Below are 7,831 nucleotides of genomic sequence, written 5' to 3' on the forward strand. Positions count from 1 at the left end.
AAACAAACCATGCATAAAGGAAAAATAAGATTTTTCTTAATGTCTCTGTGAAACAGAACACCTTGAAAATGCATTCAAATAAGAATGTTGTCTAAAATTCTTAACATCAGTTTTGCAAAATGATTTGGACAATAACATCAATTTTCTGCTTCTTCTCTGAGTGTCTATGTGTAACCTAATAAGCACACGTGCATTCTACTCTGAAAGTTTATTATATTTCCATCTCCACCCCCGCCCCCTGAGATCAGTTCTTTGAGGCTAAGAAGTCCTCTGTTATTCTCAGAGTACTCAGTGCAGTTTTTTCTATAAGACACTTACCTGAATTGACCCCTCAGCCAGATTCAGCCTTTTGGATTAATTTTCTCCTCCAAATTCTCTTTTTTGTGGGTGCCTCTCCTGATTTCCCTTCTTTGACTCAGACCACTCTTTTTCAGTCTCATTTTCTTCCTCTTCTTGTGTCTGACCCTTAGATTCTGGAGTTTCTCAGAACCAGTTCCCGTGGCTTCTTTCCTGCTATCCACATTCTCCATAGGCAATCTCACACACTCACATGGCTTCAATTACCATCCATAAAAGCAAATCTGAAATTTATATCTCCAGCTCAGGCCTCTTTCCTGAGCCCCAGACCATGTTTCCAAATGCTTACTTGTCATCAATAATTGAGTGTCTCACAGGCACCTTCAAAGGAACGTGCTCCTAGTGAACTCATCTGAATTTCCCAGAATTTGTCTTCCTCCAGCTTCCTCAAAGAACCACCACCCACCCATTGGGCCAAGCTGGAAATCTAGGCATCCATAGCTTTCCCAGCACCTAAGCTAATAGCCAGGTCCTACAAAGTCTATGCTCCAATTATCTGGAATCTACCCATGTTTCTCAATCTTCCCAATTATTGATTGGACAACTGTGATAACCCCATAACAATCTCTTGACTTCTAATCTTGTTTCCCTTCAACTTGTTCTCCATGCTCCATCCTGAGAGTGATTTTCTCAGAAAATCCTTTGTGACATCTTTCTTGGGCTTCCCATTGCATTTGATATAACCCCCCAACCCCACCCCGCAATCTCTGGCCCACAGACTGCTCTATCAGCCTCATGACTAGCACTTTTGTTGTTTTGACTTTGTTCTACCTACTCCTTGAATGCTCCAACCTCGCTCAGGATTCAAGACCTCCTATCCATTATTATTTTCTTGTCTGAAATGCTGTACATCTTCTTTTCTTTCCTCTTCGAATCTAACAGTAAGTCTTATCCATTCATTAAAATATTTTTTGTTCTTTTATATATACATGACAGTAGAGTGTATTTTAACATGTTATACATACATGGAGTATTACTTATTCTAATTAGGATCCCATTCTTGTGGTTGTACATGATGTGGGGTTACGTTGGTCATCTATTCCTATATGACCAATGTATCCATGAAGGTGCATGAGCCCATACATTGTGATGAGAAAATATTAAAAAAAAATTTTAAAAATAAAAAGGTGGCCTTTCTGATATTCTCAACTGTAATAAGCACAGTGCAGATATCCCCTATACTCCCTCCCTTCCCTTTATTCCCTTTTGTCTAATCCAATGAATTTCTACTCTATATAAAGTGTTAGCATCTGCATATCAGAGAGAACATTCAGCCTTTGGTTTTGGGGGATTGGCTTATATCACTGGCATGATAGTCTTCAGTTCTATCCACTTACTGGCAAATGCTTTATGGTAAGTTTTACTAATTCTTCGTAGTTCCCACCTTACTTCCTCATGGGTGTCTTTTGTCTTTGACCTTGGATCAGATAACTTTTCCTTCTTGTCATCACACCCCCTTATCTTCTGTAACCAGTTATCACATGTACCATTGTCTAATCGATGTGACTTTTCCTAGGCTAGACTGTGAGCGCCACTTAGGCAGAGGCCTAGTAGGTCTGTTTCACCGATGCAGTCCATGCATCCAACAGAATTACTGACACGCAGTAGGTATTCAGAAAACATTTACAGGACAAATGAGGATACAAATGTATGAACTGAAGCACAATGTTTATTGAATAAATGGTTATATTTCCCATTATGTATTACGGAACTCAATTTTTAAGTGTATAACCAATATAGTATTGGAAGTATCAAGGAAACAATCAGTTGTATTTTATTCTTGTTTCCACAACAATTTTATGTGACTGTGTCAATAGTATTAATTGCAGATTTGATAACATAACTCACATGTTTAAGAGGAAGAGGAATATTTAAGATAGTATAACTTGCTCATTACTGGTGAACAAATAATAAAGAAGAGATTTATTATTGCACAAATGACTTCATTATCTTAAACTGCTCAGATGAAAGAAATCATCTGTTCACATAAAAAGGCATATTAGAAACATGCATTTAGTTCTATTGTAAATATATTAAGAAGAATCGCTTTAAGCAACTCATGAAAAAAAAATATGGTTTACTTCCTTGCTTTTGCTGAAACCTTATAATATTAAAGTTTCACAAACCAGAATATTTTCAATAGTATGTATGCATATATGAATAAATACAATCTGTTACACTTAAAACCAAAAAAAATTAGTGCACAGAAAAAGTATATCACATGAATTTATCATTTATATATTTTCTTCATCTTTATTTTAAATAATTAGAATTTGGTTATTTTTCTCTAACAACTGTCCCCAAATGACAGAAACCTTATTCAGAAGGAAGGGCAGGCTGCCTCATTTATGACTTCATTGAGAAGAAAAAAGAGATAATGAGATAAACCTGCTTTATATAGTACATCACATTTCTCAAATATTACACAGAACTTTCACCTTTCTGGAAGCTTATATTTCAAAATTGTTTAATCAGACTCATTTAAAGTCTAAATATACATAAGGTAAATAAAAATCAAACCAAATTTATCTCTCTGGTAGCCAAACATCTATATTTAGAAGTGTATTCTAAGATAGGTAAACATCACAACAGGAAGGTTGGAGTTTAGAGCTTTATTAAAAAACAATCACAGTTTTCAATTTTTGTGTGTTTGGTTCTCATTTTCTTCTCAGACATTTAGAGTAGGAACAATTTGATTTTAAGCATGGCCTCTGGTCTTATTTGGAGACATTTTTTTCCCTTGTTTCTTTTATTTTTGGCCAAGATGAGTAGGGTATACCTTGGGGAGAGATTAAAAAAATAATAAGGGAGCTGGAGTCATAAATATTATCCACACATAAACTTTAAACAGAAAAAGAGTAAGCCCAACACACACGTGTTATAAATCCAATTCTGTTTGTGAAAAATGGATACTAGCACACTTTCAAGACATGTAAGGACAAAAGATCAATTTGAAAGCTGTGATATAGGAGACCGATGCTTTCTACTACACAGTGACTACCAGTAAGAACCAGGTAGCAGAATTCAGACTCATAGCCGTGCAAATTTCCACAGGGTCACAATATTTTTAAAATTTAACTTGAGTGGAATATCCAGACAATTGTACACTGGATGGTTTTCAGTTCTCTTTTTATACAACATATTCAGACAGATACTACTAGGCCTTGAACTTTAGTTCCTCTCCCTTCCAACCCAAGGCAGTAAATCAAGAAGAACATTTCAGTTTACTTATTGGAAACTATTTTGCCTCCTACTTACCAACAGATTAGAGCTGGTTGAACAGGTATTTTATAGAAGTATTAAAATGATAAAGCCAAATATCAATCAGGTTAACTGCCAACACTATAATGCAGCTACACACAAGGATTGAACAGGGTGAGTTAGTCATGCCGGGAGATGGGGCACTCTGCAGGCATGACTCAGAAGGTGTTACCTGCCTACCTCACCATGTACCTACAAGTTGTATTTTAGCAGCAAATCTTTCCTTTGATGATCACCTATTTACATAGTGCATTTCCTTTCATAGGCTTTCAAGGAGAAGGCTGTGAAGCAGGACCCCATAATTTGCCTGTGGTGGAAGTATGCCTTTGCCTGTGTTGGGAGACATGGCCTGTCTTCCCCACCTTGTTGCTGCGCTACTGAAAGTCTCAGCTGAGTCACAGAGCAGAGGATTTCATGTGTGCGATCTGCCTCATAATCTGGCCCAAATCCCCGATTTGATGTTTCCTGATTTTACAGATGAATATGCAGAAGACCAGAAAAACTCAGTGTTTGGATTCAGGCCATTGAATGTGTTAGCAGGAGCAGAACTTGAATGCTGGGCTTCTGATTCCCCCAAACCAGGTCTCTGTCGCCTTTAACAATCGTCTCCAGACTTGTTTCCCTGAGTGGTAACATTTTTAAAGCTCAGAATCAATATACACTTGCCAATGTTTTATTTTGCCAGAGGGAGACATTAAAAACACATCCATCAACCACTTAATATTATTATTATTTAATAGAAGGAATGGCATTTTAGCATACAATGGGGGAAGAACATACAATAAACACAACAGGCGTGTTCTAAATTAAGTAAATTTGATTTTATGGAAATTTCACTACCTTGTCTTTGTTTTGCTTATTTTGTTGCAGGCCAGTAAACACCTCATCATAGATCAGTATTCATCTTACTATTGCATCCTCGTTTACAGGCTCTCTGCTTCCATTTCACGCAGAAGAGAATTCCCTTGGAAGAATGAACTTAAACAGCAGGTTAAACTGATTATGAAATTGAGTTTTCTTCATCTCCTTCTCTTTATCCTTCTTCAACTCTGATAAGCATATATTAGTTATAGTGGATTGTTATTTTTGAATGAGAACACCTTTTCCTGGTATAAGCAGTTCTGTGAAATGTTAGGGTACCTGAGACTAACCACTCACCACATGTGGTTTTTATGTACTTCAAATGTGGTTAGCTCCAACAGAAATGTGCTGCAGGTATAGGAGACAACCAAGTTTTGTTTGTTTGTTTGTTTTTGTTTTTTACAAAACAGAATGCAAAATACACATGAGTGATTTTTATATTGATTACTTATTGAAATCATGAAGATGTGAACATATAAGGTTAAAATGCTATCACAATTTTTCCTGTTTCATTAGTCTTACTTTTCAAAATGTGAATATAAGAAAACTTAACCTGACATATGTGGCTCCCATTTATGGCTCCTGTTTCTTTCTGCTGGACCTCACTGGTCTTTAAGCCACAAGCACTGTGGCTGAAATACTCAGGTCCCCAGAGGTTACACATGACTGAGTCCTTTCCCAAATAGCCCCGACCTAGTAGCAGTGCACACACTCCATGTCTGGTGAGATGATGGCTTTGCTGCTAGAACCAATTCTGTTCCTCAGTGATTTTTTTTTTTTTTTTTAGCCAAGTGTAAATTCTGCCACTCCTGTAAGAGCTGAAGGGATAAAGCAGAGGCAAGCACTAGCTTCTTTGAAATACCAGGAGCATCTAAATAAATTCAGGTGCTTATCCATATAGGCTTCCAAAGTAGATTCTGTCTGCCCTCTAGAATACAAATACGGAGCCGTACCTTCATTGCAGAAGCCTTTATTACACTGTCCACATTAGTAAACAGAGCACACAGGCAGAAACATTCTGGAAAAGCAAATACAAAAAGAATGTGCATCCAGAAACCTTTGGGGTGCTTAACAACATGAAAATCTTTTTCTTCCATTTTGCTAAATTAAAGACATTGTCTGTGACAGAAAATTGAGGGATTTTCCCTGTAATTTGAGAGAATGACCACAAAGACTGCTGTTTTCTCTGAATCTTGATAAACCCAACCTTTTTCCAATTAGCAGATCCTACTGACGTTAATGTACAACAGTAGATTATTTTTTCCTTCAACATATAATTCCATTTGTTAGTTGGGTCATAAGCTACAGTTTTATAGGTCGGATGGTTGGTCTACAGCATCACAGAATTATTCAGCATGGTTTTTGATGACGACCTTACCCTACCTTCCAGGTATACTGCAGCTGAGGACAGAGTGAGACGGTCTGTGTGCCTTGTTTAAAATGACTCCAGTGACTCACTGGTCCGTGGCCTCTGTCCAGTTAAACTGCTAATCTCCAAGTTGGCAAGACCATGTTTTGGTATTATTTTTTGAAAGGCTTCATAGAAATGGTTGTTGCTATGCATTTCACATAAGGGGGAAAAATAAAAAGGAAGAGAAAAAAGTCCAGGCCGCCTCATTCTGCAGCTAGATTACTGTAATAGCCTGAAAGTTGGCTTCTTTTCCATCCCTCACAAACTTAATCCATCCTGTATATGGCTGCCAGGGGAGTCTTCTTTAATTTACCTTTGTCATCATATCAAACCTAAAGCATATCCCGGTGTACAGGGAGTAGCACATCTAGTCTAATCTCATTCTGACCTGAGAAACTCATACAGAAATCTTTTACCTGTATTCAATTTTATTTCCTATGATTGGAACCTCTCCCTGTTTTAGTTGTTCTTTTCTTTCTTTTTATCTTCTGTTTCATATTATTTTGTTGTGCAATGCTGGGGATCAAACTCAGGTCCTGTTCATGTTAGGCAAGCATGGTACTGCTGAACTCCATCCTTTGGTTATTCTTGACCATCCTGAACTTCCTGCTTCCCTCGTCCGATCTTGCAATCCCTGCAGGATTTGCCATTGACCCTGCTTATTATAAGCTAAGCATTTTTCAAGGTCCTTCTTTCATGACTTTCAGGCTTCCAAAAATCTCTTCATTGTCTTATGAACTTACCTCTAATTTCTAAAAACACTTGAATTCTTCCCTTCATTTTTTGCATAAGTTAGTATTCCCCCCACAGTTGGACTGTAAGTTTCTAGATATTGTACATCAAATCCAGCAGAGGTCTAGACTCAGAGATTAGGTTGTTTAAAAGCAGAGATGTTTGTTTCCATAGACCTGATTCTGAAATTCTAGCTCTATACTGTATTTAATTTCTGTAAGGCAATTTTGTTGGTCTGTTATGGTTTAGATCTGAGATGTCACCCAAAAGTGCATGTGTGAGACATGCAAGAAGGTTTAGAGGTGAAATAATTGGGTTATGAGAGTTTTAACATAATTAGTGGGTTAATCTCCTGACAGGGATTAACTGGGTGGTAATAGTAGGCAGGTAGTGTGGCTGGAGTAGGTATGACTTTGGGGTATGACTTTGAGGTACATATTTTGTCTGTTGTAAGGGGGTGTCTTTCTTTCTTTCCCTTTCCCTCTCTCTCTCTGCTGCCTGGTGGCTGTGTGCTGAGCTGCTTTTCTCCACCACATTCTTCACCATGATGTTCGGTCTCACTTCCAGCCCATAGCAATGGAGCAAGCCATCTATGGTCTGAAATATCTGCAACTGTGAGCCCCCTATGAATTGTCCTCCTCTAAAATTGCTCTTGTCAGGGTTTTTTGTTTTGATGCCAGCAGTGAAAACACTGACTACATCTCCAAAAGAACAAACATGGAGACAAATTCATGGTTGGTGATAGATTAAATAAGATCTACATAATAGCTTTCCTATCTTTCTCCAAGAAAATTTTTGAAAGAGCACGACAAACGGAAGTGCATGAGGATACTAAGTAGGAAGCATGGAATGAAATAAATATACTATGGTGGGGGCAGGGATGGGTATAATAACAGAAGTGATTGGTGTGCATGATAAATGTGGATGACTAATTCATTTCATATAGGGTTACCTTTCATTATACCATTAACATTTTATTTCTTTTAGGTAAGCCAATGGTGTTTAGTTATCATGGGTAGCTGAAAATTCTAACATTATCATTTCTCTGGTTAAAAGCCTTGGGAAGTCAGGCGTGGTGGTAGAAACCTGTAATCCCAGTGGCTCAGGAGGCTGAGGTAGGGGGATTGCAAGTTCAACGCCAGCCTCAGCAAAAGCAAGGCACTAAGCAATTCAGTGAGATCCTGTCTCTAAATTATATATATATATATA

This window comes from Marmota marmota, unplaced genomic scaffold (assembly GCF_001458135.2).
Source record: "Marmota marmota marmota unplaced genomic scaffold, marMar, whole genome shotgun sequence".
Lineage (NCBI taxonomy): Eukaryota > Metazoa > Chordata > Mammalia > Rodentia > Sciuridae > Marmota > Marmota marmota.